At 41.6% G+C, this 17335-nt stretch overlaps 1 long non-coding RNA gene across 1 annotated transcript in view; it reads left to right on the plus strand.

Annotated features, from left to right (window-relative positions):
* LOC118797361 overlaps nt 1–17335 on the plus strand; it is a 45308-nt gene that overhangs the window by 18512 nt on the left and 9461 nt on the right. The window contains exon 3 of the long non-coding RNA XR_005005933.1: nt 7378–8448. This is a non-coding gene — a long non-coding RNA (uncharacterized LOC118797361). The remainder of the gene's footprint in view (nt 1–7377; nt 8449–17335) is intronic.

A 17335-nucleotide genomic window follows, 5' to 3' on the forward strand; every position in this document is an offset into this window, starting at 1 on the left:
AAGGCGGCTGCCTATTTTGTTGTTGATAGCATGTTATTTAACACTATGCACAATATTATAAAATACTGTAAAGAATTCTGCAATGGAGTTTAATGATGAGTCCAAAACCACATACTAGAATACTAATTAGTATGTCAAAACTAGTACGCCACCATCAGAAGTCCATTCATACGAATAATATAAATAATACAGTAGTACGCGGTTTTGGGCACAGCCTAAGACTTTCTTTGGTCAGCGATACTAGCTCTCACTGCTGTATCCACTGGGGAAGCATCAGCACCTGTAAAGTGTAACAGAAGCATCCTCTCACTCTTTATCTGCCACTTTTATTGCTTTGTACTGTCAGGGTGGTGAGTTACAAGTACATAATATCAAAGATGCCTCACAAATATGCTTGTGAAAGTAAAAAAGCTTCTTCGTCTCTTTTCTGCATCCATCGAATCCTCCGCATTAGCATTATTAGCATAACATAGTCGTCATTAGTGGAAAACGCAGGGCCCTTGGGCAGAGCTAGCATTCAGAGCCCTTTTCACCAGGGCTCCCCCCTGCAGAATGCGCCCACAGCCGCGTCACGGTCAATTAGCTCCCCCAAGCCTTGTTTACCCTTCTTTATGTTCCTGGAAAACTCAAAGACACAAGCCCCCGTCCTTTGAGTAAATACAAATCAGCGTGTTGCGTCCACCTCCCCCTCGCTACCTCCTCGCTGCCTTTCTTCTTTCTTCCTCGGATTCAAATGGAAATGAAGAATAGAAGAGGACTCCCTCTAATTAGTTCAATGCGAGGATGCTTAGTGCCAATCAGTGTGTGCTTTGTGCGGGAATGTATAGAGCGTTAAGGCGGCGAGAGGATCCAGCGTATGGCCCTGCTGTTTCAATGGCCCTTCTCTCTCTCAGGCTTTTGAAGGAAATAGAAGTGAAAGAGGAGATGCTAGTAACGGTTTCACAGGCGCAGGTGATTCCCATGCTCTGCAAGCTTTTGTCTGCGCGGTGGTGGATAAACAAAGGGTCAGCGTAAATAAATTTGTTTATTTTTGAGGATTGTGCTGAAAATTTAGCTTGTAATCCTAAAAATACATTGATTTTTGCTAGTAAAGCATGGCAATACATTGTCCCCATTTTACTGGATGGCTTCTCTCTAGCTAAATCTCTACATAAAAGCATCTAAATTTTAGCATAAAGGCATAAAATCTACCATTACAGACTATAATGGTATAAAACATACAGCATACTCAAATCAGATTTAATTTCCAGTCAAAATGGCGATTAAGCACAAGTCATTCATCATTTTTCAGGAGGTATTTCTGAGATGTTTAGATAGAAGATAACCCATTTGCTTAAAGAAGGGGAAAGTCAAAGGAAAAAAGGTTAAAAAAAAGGGGGTTCAAAAGACTATTAAAAGATACAGAGAAAATGGACTAGAACTCCTAACAGACCTGACAGACCAAACTGTAATCATCAGATCTCTGAGAGGCCCATCTTTCCACTGTGAGAAGACAACTTAACGCTATGAGTCTGAAAGGATGTGTAGCTGTCAAGAAGTCGTTACTGAGAAATGAAAATAGACAACAAAGAAAATTTACAAATCAAACAAAAAAGCTGCTGGTGAACAATGGACTGACCACCGCAGGGTCCAGACCTCAACATCATTAAATGTGACTGGGATTATTTGAATCGTGATATACAGAAAATGCAACCAACTTCTAAGACTGAACTTTGGAGGTGTGGAAAAATATCCCTGTAGATTTCTTGGGAGGACTGAAAGCAGGTCTCCTGAGACGAATTGAAGCTAGATATTGAAAAAATTGATATTATATTTAGTTGTTCAGGATTGTGTCTAATTTTCTGTTAAATATGGGTTTTCTGCTTTTTTCCCAATGCTAAAAAATGAATAACTTGTGCTTCCTGGCCATTTTGTCTGGAAATTAAAGAAATGAAGGGTGGTTTTTGACTATTGTGCAGTCAAGAATTCTTGACAGTATTTAAATTAAAACCTGCTTCAAGTATATCATGTATCAATTGTTTAAAAATGTCCCAGAAAAAGGCATTATAAAACTATATAGTTTAACACTAAAATTATCTAACAAGCCCTGTAAGGTCCAGTCAGCATATAGAAGGACAACAGCATGAAAACATAAATAAATACGCAAAGTTTTAGCAGTAATTTTACAGTATGTTACCATTTTTGAGATACAAGGTTTTGTTCCAACAGTGCTGATATACTGACTTGATTGCACTGCATAGCAAAGTGTGGCAGAATTAAATTTGTACAAGGATTCCTTTCCTTGAGTACATACACAGATGTACAGTAGATCCCCTAAGGCTGTACAGCTCAGTAGCTTTTCCACTGGAATGTTCTTGCAGGAGCAGCTGCTGTAGCGTTGAGGATATGAAGTGTTTAGGCTGTGTTTAAGTAGAGAGCACTGCTGCTGCTGCTGCTGGCTGGCTCTAAGCTCTCAGCTGTGGGCAGCCTTTCCTGATCAATAGCGTGTGTGCTAAAGCTTGGCACTTGAGTGTGTTAGCCTAGCGCTGTAGAGGGCAGCGAGACAGTGAGGGCTTGTGGAATCAAAAGGAGAAAGAGAACCTCTGTGACTGACAGGCTCCTGCCCATTGGTTTCAACTTAATGGGTTTTATGTTCTTTTAATGAGTACAGGCAAGCACACCAAAATTACTGTTACTGTTACAGACTGTAAAGACATTAGGTTAAAAAAATGATTCCTGTTTTATCTAACATTATAAGCACTTGATAGCACTGTACAATTTAAAGCAAAGCATCTTCATTATTAACACATACTGCATAAACAATGCAATATAAAGCAATAAGCCATGAGAGGCTTATTGCTTCATTCAGTGGTCCAAAAGCAGCCATGGCAGCCTTATAACATTTTTCTCATCAAATTACCACTTCAATGATAATGCTAAATTCTGCCACTGTGATTTACCGTGTTCTGTTAGCATGAGTTTCTTTTCCCACACTGGGTTTATAGCAGATCTACCAAAACCACAGACACCTGAAGCTTGTTAGACATATTTTCTATTTTGTATGTTACAGTTTTACAGTGAATCCTTCAATAAATACTTCATTTCAAAGCCTATAACATTGAATCTGAATAGAGGAGCTGATCTTCGTAGTCCTGGTTGTTGAGATAGTAAGTTGGAAGAACACCAGGTTCTTACATAGTGTATGTTTATTACTGTTTCAGGTCAATAACTTCATATATGTGTGTATATAATGGTGCATTATGACAGAATTTAGATGTGAGGCGGTCACAGGTGTGCATATATTGGGTGTTTCACAATGGCAATGCTCAGACAATCCACAGTTAAGCCCTTACAATCCCAGGCTTATTACATTCTGAGGTTTAGTGAACAAATGGACTACAATGCAAACTGGCAGAGCTATTCTTATGTTATAGAAGTGCATAATAAAAGTTTGGATCCACCAGTGGGTCCTATCCATTTAAGAGGTAAAGTCTTTCACGTGGCAGGTGAATAAAGGGTTTTGCTCTATAACATATTATAGACCACTTTCAAGAATTTTCTTTTTTTTTCTTTTCATGATATACGTTGTTGGGATTGGGCTTTACACGTACAAGAAATAGTGATGCTATATTATAATTTATACCATTGTTATTAGAGGAATAAAAATGCGTTTTCCATTATATATCAGCTGTTATTCTTTTTTTAAATTTTTCATATTGGAAATAGTTACAAATGGATAGACAGTAGATCAAATAGTTAAGTGTAAGTATAGTTCCAAGTAGTTATAATGACTCAAAAGAGTTAAAATCCTAAAGTGCCACATTAGTGAGAAATGCTAGCTTGTTGGTTCCACTGTATTCACTGCATTCCTAATTAATATGAGCCAATATAATTCCTTAATGTAAAAATTCTGGTAAGCCTTCTGCTTTGACCACCTGGTTCAGTGACTTAAGTCAGCTTGCTTTTTCAGTATTCTGCACTTACATCAGCAAGCGTTACGTCAAAACGCTCAGCCGAACCACTTCGTACTGCGCACGCTCGCTCTTTTTTGCTTTGTCCATTCTTTCCCATTTCCCTCTTTATCTCTACCTTTCCTTCTCTTTCTCACAGTCTCTCTCTCTCCCTGAGGTGAGATCCACCTCGGGCCTGGTATGAGGGATGCAGAGGAGAGGAGGGGAGGTTGCTATGGTGACAAATTGTCGGAGTTAACCAGAGGGGAAACAAATAAAGAGCAGTTAGAGTGGAGAGCAGTGTGTGTGCCAGTGTGTGTGTAAAAGTGAGAGGGAGAGAGAGAGAGTATGCATGCACTGAAACTGAGTTGGCCACCTGCACGGTTGCCATGTTGCTCAGTTAAAGCAAAAGGATGCTGAAGTGTTAATGCAGTCATAGCTAAATGCATCCAGCAGAACAGTAACACTGGGCTATGCAGCTCCAGCATCTGCCCATTGGCTTCTATTAAATTTGTGATGTTTCAGGATCTGCCCATTGGCTTCTGTTACACATACCTTTTCTGTTATTTTACTGGGTACATGGAAACTGAAACTGTTACCTATGGTAAGTGACCATGCAATATAGATGTGGGAAATATGCCTTCAAACACTATAACTTTTGAGTTCATTCTTTCTCATGGATACCTTGATCTCCCACTACTATTCCCTCCTCTCTCTGTCTCTGTACTCTTTCGCTTTTGTCTCTTTCTCTCATGCTATCAGCCCTCACTGTATCCTCTAGATGCTATCAGAGATAGATGTCTCGCACTACTCACTCATTTCACTTCAGTTCCAGCTTGAAACAGAGAGCCTGAGGCCCAGCAGCACTCTTCTGTTTCACACCTGCTTCATCTCGCACACCTGAAAACTCTTCACTTTCTCTCCCTCCATCCCTCACTTCCTCAGTCTCTTCCTCACTCCCTGTGCTGTTTTGTCCTTGTCAAGTGGCTTATGAAATTTAATGCACATTCTGATCATATCTAAGTGTTTGGAGTCTATAACAAAATCGAATCATTAACATGGACAACACTGTCAAAAGTCTTAGTGGGTTAAACTAAATAACACCCAACATCTGAGATTGTAGTCAATTAAATTAAGGTCATATTTTAAACAGGTTAACGTGATAATTAAAAAAAAAAATTATGTCACTTTTTTAATACCATTAATGCATTTTCCAAGTTTGAACTATCGAACTATATGTAGTGGCTCCAGGCTCACTCACTGTACATTGTTATAACAGAAGAGCTACTCACACACTGTATGTTGTTATAATAGAAGAGCTACTCACATGCTGTATGTTGCTATAATAGATTCTGCGACTGTAGCCCTCTCATTCAAAACTAGCTTTTAAATACTAACATTGCTAAAGTGTCAAAATGCCTTTCATCCCCCCCCTTAGCCCTTTGTCCATAGGGACCATATATGGAAATGAACTGCCATGCAAAAAACAGTCCGTTCTGAATTTGTTTATTTTGTGACGTCACAAAAACCCAACGCATTTACATATACCAACCTATACAGCCAACAGCAGCTTAGCACCATCAGGTTTCAGCCTAATTTTCTTTCTGAATGAGTCACAATTCAGGGCAGCCAATTGTAACAGAGCTCTTTTATACACACACACACACACACGCATAACTTACTACATAATTAAATATGAAACTATGGAACTACAGTCTATATTTGATTAGTTTGACAGGAAAAATTTCCAAGGTTCAGTTTAATGATGTATTCAATGAAGTTGATATTCTCTCACCTTCAACACGTACAAAATCACACAAACTCCAGTTAGCTGAACTGGATTTAATTGGGTGCAAATCAATGTAATTGATAGCAGCAATTATGACTAGTGAATTCTACACTACACATTAAACCTGTGCAAAAAGATCCACACAAGCAGTTACATTTTTTATGTAGGCTGAACACCTCATTTTTTTCACTGTCACACTCACAACTTTCCCACTGAATCCTCTCTTTTTCCATTTATGATCCACAACTCATAATATTTACAACTTTTTCTCCTCCTCTCATCCTTCCAAGGCAAGTCCAAAGCAATGGGCTGAAAACTAGCCCCCTTTTCACTGGCAGACAGACAAACATTCCCCCTGCTTTTCACCCCCTTTGCCTTTCACCTCCAGGGCCTCCCTCCCACCCTTCATCTATCCCTCCATCCCAGCCATCCATCCGTCCACGCTAAATACAATAGTGCTCCTTTCCTTCAGGCTGGACGGAGGCTAGGCCTGAGCTAACAGTGGGGTGAGGGAAGTGTGAATGTTAGCAAGCTCCATTGTCCCGTGCGGACGGGGAGTTAACACCCATGTCTGAGCCCCATGAATGGAGTTATTGTGTCTAAAAACACCCAGCTCGCCCCGAACACCTCCTCAGCCACATGCTCCCACATAACAGCGCTTGCGAAAGTGCTTAGCATAAAATACTCAACACAGTCCATAGCTGCATGTGTTAAAATGAAAAAAAGTTTTCTCCTTATCTCAAAAGCAGTTCATTAGCCAAAACATATCTGAAGTTAGTTTTGCTCTGAAGCTACAAGGCTAACTTAGGTTCGAAGTTCCTTATTACCTAATGGATTTGAAGCATATGCTAATTAGTATTATACAAACTGTCACACACTTACCTCAAATGGTGTCACGTTGTAGCTAAAAACAGTAGTAGTGACCATTTTTCCTTCTGGTGATAAAATTTACACAACTTTTCCCCTGATTCCAAATGTCAGCCAACATGACTGGTGTTCTGAGTGTGCGCTTGAGCTTTGAGGCTAATCTAGCTGAGATGTAATGGAACCTTATGCTAATTTGCATCATGTAAACTGCCTACCAAAATCATTACATAACTCCGCACAGGGTTGAGTTGTCAAGTAATTTCATATAGACCTGCTCTAGTGATTTCTAAAACTTGTATGACATACTGCTATCTATACAACGTGGCAAAGGTCTGTTGCTAAAAACAGTAGTAGCAGCCATTTCGAATACTGACCGTACTTTTGTCTATTTGGCAAAAAATAATAAAAAAATAAAATTTCAACAATTTCCCCCTTAGCATAAATGTAGTCCATCAGCCAAGACATGTTAGGTATCCTATGTCTGCTTCTTTAGTTTTGAACTAGAGCTATGAATCTAATATATTTAATAAGTAACTTATGCTAATCAGTATTATGCAAACCACGTTACGTAAACTCAAAAAATTAAAAAAGCAAATAAAAAAAGACAAATACAGCAGCATTTATCTTGAGTTACTTGAATTTTGTTCATATTCTGATCATTTTTTAGACAATAGTGCATATATATACATTATTATAATTGATTGTAGATTTGCTTACACACTGTGAAGCCCACACTTGAACATATTTCTGAATCCTTCTCTCTGTTTCTTTGTTTTCCTTTTTGTTCTGCAGAAAGAGAGAGAGAGGAGAAGAGAAGAGCCAGGGAGTGGGAGGGGGAGATGAAGGATGGATAGCGTTAGATGGATGAACTTGGAGCGGTCCGGCTCAGATTGTGATCGCCGGGGGCTCTCCTGCTATCTTCCTCCTCTGCAGGCCCCTCTCTCCAGCCTGCAGAGCGTGCTAACGCACCGAGGCCAGCTAGGGTGAGCTATCATGGGCTTGGAGAGGTAGCCTGAACCCCCCTTCCTCGGTCAGCACCACCTCTGGAGCCCAGAGTGAAATCAATATGAGGAAAGAGAGACTGATGCTGGATCACCCAAGCTAGCCCCCCAGCCGCGAGCCAAATGACCTCACACACACATAGACACAGTCACACACGTTAGCACTACATAGTTATGCTCTCTCTATCTGTCTCTCTCACTTACAAAGATAGTCATGCTAACACGCTAACATGCATACCGTTATGCTCTCTCACATACACACAAACACACACCAGGGTGAGCAAAGACCTCGCACAAGTCCCGACTCCCACACACCTAACCGTGTGTATGTGTGTGTGTGTAAGGTTTACCTTGAGGGCATGTTATTTTGGACCAGCTCTCTACAATCCAAACAGGCCTCAATTATTTTTCCTGAAGATGCCAAAAGGTCCTAGCTGGCTTCTCCCCTCTTTCTCTCACTCTCTCTCTCCATCACTCTACCTTCAGCCATGCCGCCTCCCACTCTCGGCGCGAGAGAGAAATTATTCAAATATGTTTGTACAACGATGAACTTCCTCCCCCGAGCATCTCATTGCCCATTCTGTGGCAAAGACTTGAAAGAAGAAAATCCTTTGCTGCGCCGTGCCTTGCTGTGCTAACACTCCTACACTCCTCCACACCAGGGAGGCTAACGCACCATGATGCCTCGGCCATAATGACCACCTCTCTCACCGAGTTTTCCCTCAAGAACAACGGCCATCAGTCAGTCGAGCCATGGGACAGTGTGGACTTAGCAGAGCCCAGTACAGCATTACATCAGAAGTGGTGCTAAATCAGCAAGCTCAAGTGCAGACCACATCAAACTTCAACCTCAGCCAACAAGGTGAGTCGGTCTAGTATGCTTAACAGTTAATTTAGGTCAAAACTTTAACTGTTTTAAAAGAAACTGAATCATTGAGATGAAAGCAAAGTCATTCAGAGGGTTTTGTTTTGACATACGCTAGAGAAGCCTACTGACTCTGATGTCTTTACAGTGGTGGTGATAGGAACCAGCAGTGGTGGACAGTAACTAAGTAAATGTAATTCGTTACTGTACTTAAGTAGTTTTTTTTGTGTATCTGTACTTTACTGAAGTATTTCCATTTGGGGTGACTTTTTACTCTTACTCCACTACATTTCAAAGTCAAATATCATATTTTTTACTCCACTACATTATGCGAAATTTGTTGTTCCTTTTGGCTTATGAAAGAAGCGTGAAGCAGCACATCAATCAGGGTACAGCGCACTTTGTTTTGAGCTTGTTTTGACCGGTTGGACGTACCTACCTAGTGCAAGCATACGGTTCAACGTCAGTGCAGCAGCATAAAATTTTGGGAGTGCCTATGCCCACATAAATGATGGAACTAACCTAACTTTGTGTAAATAGACCACAATATAGAAATATGTACACATATGCAGTTGGGACTGGCATATGTCTGAATTTATACAAACACTATTTCATTTTATTGTACATTTGTTTTGGCTAGTTTATGTTTATGAACAGAGACCTACAGATGCAATATAGTGAAGGAAAACACATTTGTGAACCTGTGTTTAAAGTTTTTATTAAACTTAAACTTGTAACTAAGTTGCAAATAAATCTTAAACAAACCTTTGCTTGTTTGCTAAAAGTTATTTCACAGCCACTCGGTTCTACCTAATGGAAATTGTTTGCCTTCAGTGTTTTGTGCTAATGATAATTTTAGTAGATATCAGTGTCAGACTAATTAATGACATTCTATTAAAAGATTGGTTTACCAAGAGTGACACTAGAGTATTTTTACCTAAAATGAGTTAATGAAGCAAGTGTCTTATCACAAAAATGGTAATAGGACATTAGAGTCATAATTTTTAGTACTTTTACTTTCGATACTTAAGTACATTTGAAAGGAAAATACTTTTGTACTTTTACTCAAGTGGAGGTCTAAAGGGAGGACTTCTACTTTTACTGGAGTAATATTTTACCTTGGGTGTCTTTATTTTAACTCAAGTACATGATTTGTGTACTTCGTCCACCACTGGGAACCAGGGGTTTATTTATTATTCAAAATGACCAGTGAAACCTACGTGTCTTCTGAGTTTATGTATGTAATATTGATAACGGTAAAAGAGTGGTACATTTTTCTTTGGGGACTATTTTGCCTTGTAACACCCTGCATGTACCTCTCCACCATGAATTGATTTTAAAAATACGTTTTAGGTCAAAACCTTATCTCAAATAAGTTGTAGAACAATATCTCAGGCATCAGGCGACTTATTCACAACTATTTCATGTAATGGCGTTCAGTGAGGGAGATTTTAGAGGTATTAAATGATTCAGATGTCTGCTACCTTTCACCACGACTGTGAATAATTCTGACTCAGGAGGTTCTCGAGAATGGAATAGTTCACATCAAATCCTTACTGAAAGACTTTTGTTTACATCTTAATGATTTATTCTAAAGAAATGAAGAATTTTGTGGAAGTTTGTGGAATTCATCTTAGCTACGTAACTTACTGTAGTTTCGCAGTAAGTGAACTATTTCAAACAGGCCCTGATGGCACCTGGCATTTGCATACGTCTTGGCTGAACAAAGTCCAAGTCATCTCGGAGACAGACTGTGATCCAGTCACTCAAAACACTTTCAGAGGGGGTCAGGGACACATATGACCATATGACATTTGCAGTGTGAAAGCTAAAGCGTCCCTGGCAACAACAAAGGACCACCTATGCAATCTAAACATCTGTAGCAGCCCACACATGTACACAACCAAGAACTCACTGGAAATGTTTGTCTGACAACACATACAGTGAGAGACTAATGTAGTAAATTTGCACACGCAGTCACAAAGTCAGATCACATTTGGTTACTTTGAGACACTTGGGAATACCAGATGCCCACTTGAGATTAGGTTGCTTGGATGGTAATATCAGGTATGAACAGGGCCACAGTGTCAGATTCGCATAAGCAAGTCTACTTGAGATAACAACCCGATGTGGTTTGAGGCAAGTGCATTATAATTTAGTTTGCTGCTTGCAGATGCTAACTGGCAGGGTGTAAGCTTCCTTTACTTAGCCATATTAGCCCTGTAGCTCCAGTGTGAAAATACAGAATCAAACTTCAGACATCAAACATGTCTTGGCTCACTATATTTGGAATAAGCGATAAATGGTGTAATTTTTTTTTTTACTGAATAATTCATAATAGTTACTGAATAAAAAATCTAAGGAGTCGAATACAAGCTTAATATGTGTCCATTCAGAGTAAATGCTGTTATTTAAATAAGGCTTTGATTCTTTTTGAATATACTTTAAATGCAGATTTTGGAAATGACGCAAGAGACACTAAAATGTTACTGTACAAGCGTGAATGCAAATGCAAAAGGGTAATGTCCTTTACATTATCGTGCTAAATCTCCTCGAGCTAGCATGGTAAATGATGCATTCCATTAATGAATGCATTCTTAACTGATCTGTTCACATGCGCAGATTTATTTTCTTACTTCAACTGACAACAGCTATTCTGTACTTCACACTGCTGGCTCTTTGGCGCAATGTAATAGCGGCTGTGATAAATTAAGAGTGCTTTTCGGGGGTTGGCGATGCCAATCTGGCCGCCGTTGTCCTGCTGCTGGCGCCGAAGAGCATCTGGCTGGCACAGCCGCAGACAAAATGGCCGCCACCATTGCTGACTGGCCTTTTCCCTCCAAAAGATGGCGGCACCTTTTTTGCCGTTTGCCATCTGTGCGGCCGTTAGGCATATGCAAATGCGGCCTAATTGCATTTGCATATCCTTGATTTACTTAGCTGGGCCTGAGAACACGGCTAATCGCTTGTGAACACGGAGGCTAAGCATGCAAATCGCTCAACGGGGGCATGTTGAGAAAGGAACACTGCCTTGGCGCCTTCCCCCTGCCTTCTTTCCCTCCCTCTCTCTCTCTCTCTCGCTCTTTCCTCTAATCTTTTATGCCCTGCATTAGCCATGTTTTATAGCTGTCAGCGGGGCTAGGACAGTGCAATGCTAACGCTGCCATATGGGACGTAGGCTATGAGTTAGCGAGACAGCTCCGTCTCCACCGACAACTGGCCCCCTGTATGCAAATCTCTCACTGTAAAGACAAGAAGGGGGTGGGGGGGCGACCCATGACTGTCTCCCAGGCAGACAGACCATAATTACCTCATCACTATGCACACGACTCGCTAGATTTGCTCAGCGAGTGCATCGTCGGACACATCTGTGTGTGCGGTGTGCCCATTGTGGGGGACATGTGCCATGCGGTAAAGGGTTTGGTTCGTTTTCGACCTCCTATTGTGAGGACAGATCAGTGCCATAGCGTGGGCATCATAAATAATTTATGATGCCATTGATGCTAACGTTGGCATCTGCTGTAATTGATGTGAGGCTGGTGTACAGTAACCGATCAGCTGCCTCTCGGAAATATCACATTTAGTTTCAGTTTTGCTAGCAGCTCCACTTGTGTGGTCACACTGAAGGGGATGTTTAAATCTAATTACAACAGACACATTCGTGGTTGCCTTTGACAATGATGTTGGACTACCTGACTAGCAATGCCTGCGCTAGGGTGCCACTTGACACTGTATTGTGTGTGTGTGGGTGTGAATATGACTGGCAGCGACAAAGCACAACCCGCACTGCCTTTTGTGCTGCGATATGGATGTAAATATATTCACTGTCAAAGAACACTGAGAGCTCTTTTAGCAACATTTTTACTCATTTTTTTACCAGGTGGCAAACATTTCATTTCCTGCGCTTACGAAAATAGCCTCTAATTCTGACACAGAAGTTCTATTTTTAGATCAAGAGATGTCAAAAATCTAGGACATCACCATCATTTTTTAGCCCACCCTAAAATACAGGATTAGCTTTGTATTTGACAAATGTAGATGAAATGGACATTCTGGACACCTAACATTAGCAGAGACTAAAGCACACTCTCAAACCACTCTTCTTCTTTTGTTAGATCATGGTGTCATTTCCTTGTGTGATCTACCAAAGCAGAAACCATCGCTGGTTTCTGATGGCCTCTCGTTCGTTTAGTTTCTTATATTAAAATGAGCACCGTCATTAGGTAGTGCTTTCGTTTGAATAGCTAGCATAATCAGCGTGCCCCACCTTTGTTTCGATTCAGTTATGGCGGCTAAGCGTAAACCAGACGGTGGCTGGCGGAGTTGGAGGGGCACAGTACAGGCACACAACAGCAGCAAAATGGCGCTTGCACGTTGCTTGTCTAGTCTTAGCTGTGTGTGTATGTGTTGCCATCAAGGGGGGGGTTGAGAGGTCTGGGGGGGAAAGTGGGGTGGGTTTGCACTTGAACATGGGGTTTTCTTGGGGTTCGTCTATGAGGGATGGGGGTGCTGGGGGAAGGTCTGTCTGTCTGGGACAGAATGGAACCCATTAAAATGTGTGTATGGGTGAGTCTGAGTGTGTGTGTGTGTGTGTGTGTGTGTGTGTGTGTGTGTGTGTGTGCTTTGGGGGGTTAACGGGGAAAGAATAGTGTCTGGCTTGGCCTATGTGTCTACGTGAGAGGCTGATTTGCATATTCAGCTTACCCTGACTGCACATATGTCATTCAGCCTAAACAGATGCGATGACACGTCGGCAGGTCCCCCCCTCAACACACACACACTCACACAAAACCCCACCCCAAATAATAACGCCACGGAATAAACCTGACGCACGACGCCACTACCAACGGCCGCTTTAGCATTCTGAGGCTTCACCCGCTGTTCAGCACCTCAGTCAGCTTGGACTTGGTTTCTCATTTGCTTGCTGGTACAATAAGGTGATACTAACACCACAATGCTACTGTATCCCCCTCTGCACAAAGGAGAAAGCAAAAGAAAGCAAGGGTCCATAGCCAATCATATCCAAGCAGGAACAGGAAGTCAAGGAGGAGAGAAGCAGAGTTGACCCTTTACATGCCAGGAATGATTCATCTGCATTGAGTTGCACACACAGAAAAAGAGTGGGTGGGTGTTTGGAGAGAAAAAACAGGTTGGGTAAAATGGTGAGACAAACAGCTGAGAGTTACAGCGAAGGGTTTCATTTTTACAGATGATTGGAATCCTCATCACTAGCTGTGATAAACATGAGAAATAAGCAAAAAGAATGGAACCAGGGAGGTATATTGTTTTATTTTTTGCAATTAAATTAAAATAGCTTATAACCTCTGAGTGAACATCATTTGGAGAACAGAGTTTTACTGAGTATCCCTCTTCAGCTGAAGGGCAGGGTTAGGCCTGCGAGTTTCTTCTAATGGGCTTAACTGAGCATAATGGTCCTCTTCTTTCGGTGAGCCGAATGTAGCCATTGACAGCTGATGCAGATAAATAAGGTTAATACTTAGCAAACCTGGACTGTGGAAAACACAAAAACAGCATGCTAGTTGCTAAGCCTTTATTTCTCTAAAATTAGGTGGGTATTTTGGGCTTGGATCACTTGCAGCACCTAATTGCGGACTTCAGTGCTTCGTAAGGCATGGTAAAGAGTTCACCAAGTTCGTCTAACTCCAACACGTCCAGACAAAGCCAGTCTGGAAGACTCTGAAGACATAAATATTAAGCCCCAGAACATTCTTCTTGAGTGATGCTAAAAAAGGGGGGGTTGGTTTCAGGCCGTGGGAATGCAAGGAAAGTGCATGGCCTGGGTACAGCACCGTGAATGCCTCCATAGCAGGTGAAGAAGGACCCCAGAGGTCAAGGTCAAAGGGGGGGAGGGTCCTCGTTTGCATCGCTGGCCCAGGCCCTGCCAGTCTGGGCCTGAATGTAAATGAGCCTGGCCGTTTAATAATCACTCAGTGGCCATATTTGCCTAACTTCACGCTTCCTTTATGAAGGTTCTTCTGGAAGGCTGGGGGACCTCTCGATGCACATCCCCCCTTCTCCAGTAATATTAAGCGGAGATAAAAAGGTCCAGACATTTAGTCCATCCTCTCCTCATAGTGCAAACACTTCCCATGGTTACTGGCTGCCATAATTCCTTGACTGGTCCCCTTTCTGTCTTTGCCTTTGCACAATGGTTGTCTGATTGACACCGTCTCGCTCTTTTGTGTCTGGCGCAAAGTTCCACAGTTATTCAGACAAAAACGCCCGCTTCGACGTTTGCTGATATACGCTTTGTCTTAGTGACTTCGTGCCTTTGGAAAGATGGAGACTGCAATGACAAACATTGTTCCTGATCAGGGCAGAAATCGCTATGGACAAAAACAATGGATGCTAAAAAGAAAAGATGTTGGTTATTTATTCAGCAACAATGGGACGCTTGCAGCAATTTTTCGACAGCATTCCTCGGGCTGCTGAGCACCATGGCGTCTCTTATTGTGGGATATTTTTGGCAGCTTCGCTTCCTCCGTTCTTTTTTCTTCCTTACTATTGCACTGTCCCTCTCAGCAACTTTTTGACAGTCCACGTCCCTCAAGTCCCTTTGACTCAGATATGAGAGTAACAGATCATTTTGATAAGCTGCTCCAAAACAGCATAGGATATTGACGGTTCATCTTCATTTGGTGGATTCAGCATCACTAAAGCCAGCATTAGTCTTGATACATGCAAGGCTTTCCACATGCTCCTAAGAATAACAGAGGAAATGTCTGGTAAGATGCCACAGAAGAACCACTTTAAGTTCCCAAAAGAACCATTTAGGAAGCTTTATTTTTAAGAGTGAAAGTAATAACAGAGTAATTGACAGTTGGTGAATCTTTGTCACTAGAGATGGGCTGAGAATTTGTTACAAGTTTCTTGGCATGGTAATTCCATTCGCTGCAAAAAAACACACACCCAAGTATGGTACTGAAGTAATGGCTGTTGAAAGACCGCTTTTGACCAGCAATAATACACCTCGCTATTAACATGAGTAGACCCTTAACTGTAAATGCACTTGATGTTAAACGGCTCGGCCGCCATTACCCCTTTAAGAGGGAAGGCCATTACCTCACCAGTGCTGGCGGAGGAAGGGTTAGCATGAATGGGGGAAAGAGGTATGCTTGAACTTGCTGGCTTAGATTCCTTTATACCCTTCACTTTAAGCTTCATTTACTCAGCAGAAAAAGATCCCCTCCCTCCGTTGCACCCTCACACCCCCTGCCAAAACAACCTCAATAGACCTGTCCCTGCACCAAACCCCCTTTCTCTCCTTTTCTCCAACTCTCTCTCTCTCTCCTTCTCTCTGTAGGTTTAATCGTCTCAGCGCTCGCTGAAATCAAGCTTAGTAATGCCACTTTTGTGCGCCTCTCTCTTTCTCCCCCTCCTCAAACTTCTCCCCCTTCTTCTGCTTTTCTCCCGGTCGGTCCGACCGGCTTCCCGCCCACTGCTTAAAACCTTATCGCCATGTCAACAAAATGTCCGCTCAGCTGGGGCTCCACAATAGCCGGCAGGGTTTAACCTCCTACCTCCTGTCACTCACTCTGTCCATCTCTCTCTCTTTCTCTCTCTGACCCTGTCTTGATATTGTTCGTCCTGCGACTACTCTGTATAAGGCATATTTCCCAAAAGTTTAATATGTGAAAGGAAAAGACGCAATTGAAGTGAGAAAGTCTCAGCACACATGATCAAACTCTAAATGGTGATGATCCATTTAACATCCTTCATATGCGCTTAAAAATAAAGGTGTCAAAAAAAGGTTCTTTGGAGCGATACCATAGAAGAATGACTTTTCCCCAAAGAACCTTTCAATGGATGGTTCTTTAAATAACCATTTTTGTAAAAGAGATGTATGAGTGTGGAGAATTTTTTAGAGCTTAAAGAATTTTCATGATAAAGTAACAGTTTTATACCAATTAAAGATTATTTGTAGAAACATACATAAAACCCAAGGACCACTCTTAAGAGTATAATTCAAGCCTCAATATGTGACCATTAAAGTCCTAGATAGACCAGGTTGTGCTGAAATGAGTTTATCCTGAAGTGCTTGTTCACTTAGAAGTGCTAGTTTTAACCTCAAATGAAGTCGATCAGCCAAGAGATCTTCAGTGTCTGAAGTTTGTTTCATTAGTTTTTAACTATAAAGCTTATGCAGCTAAAAAGTAAGAATCTTCCTTCTCCAGGTAGGACTGTGCAAACTGAACACCTAAATCATCACATATTTGCCTCAAACCATGTTAAGTGATCTCAAATAGACCTCCTTGTGGTTTGTGGTTTGTAAACCTCAGACACCAAACAGGTCTTGGCTGGCTGACGACATTTGGGAGACAGAGAAAATTGCGCACATTTGTTTTAGAGCCAAACTGTTCCTTTAAGATGTAGCGAGCAAACACCAAGTTCCAGCACAGCTCTGCGTCGGGTCATTTCTGCTTAGTTCTGGTGAAGAATAGGGGCCAGGTTTGCTTGCACATTGTGGGCTTATTTTGGGAAGCAGAGGGCACGCAGGTGAAGAACAGTGCATCTGTGCCACCTGCCTTTTCTGTTAGGCATGCAGACTAGACAGCTATGGAGAGAGACCCAGGGGTCCTAATTTCAGGAGTGGGAGGAGACATCAGTGCTCCAGAGAACAAGACTGAGTTTCTGTACTGATACAATTTTAGGGCTCCCTCTGTTGTTACTCAATGATTAAAGTGGCCATATCCTACATTTTTCTGGTATTTAGATTTTCCGTGCAGGTCCACTTATGACATTTGCATGAGTATATGAACAATAATAACAGCAAAAATATATTTCTGCACATTTTCCAACCTTTTTATGCTTTAGAATTAAACAGCCTCAATATGTTACTGTGCCTTTAAAACTGACATATGTA

The sequence above is a fragment of the Colossoma macropomum genome, unplaced genomic scaffold (genome assembly GCF_904425465.1).
Source record: "Colossoma macropomum unplaced genomic scaffold, Colossoma_macropomum, whole genome shotgun sequence".
Classification (NCBI taxonomy): domain Eukaryota; kingdom Metazoa; phylum Chordata; class Actinopteri; order Characiformes; family Serrasalmidae; genus Colossoma; species Colossoma macropomum.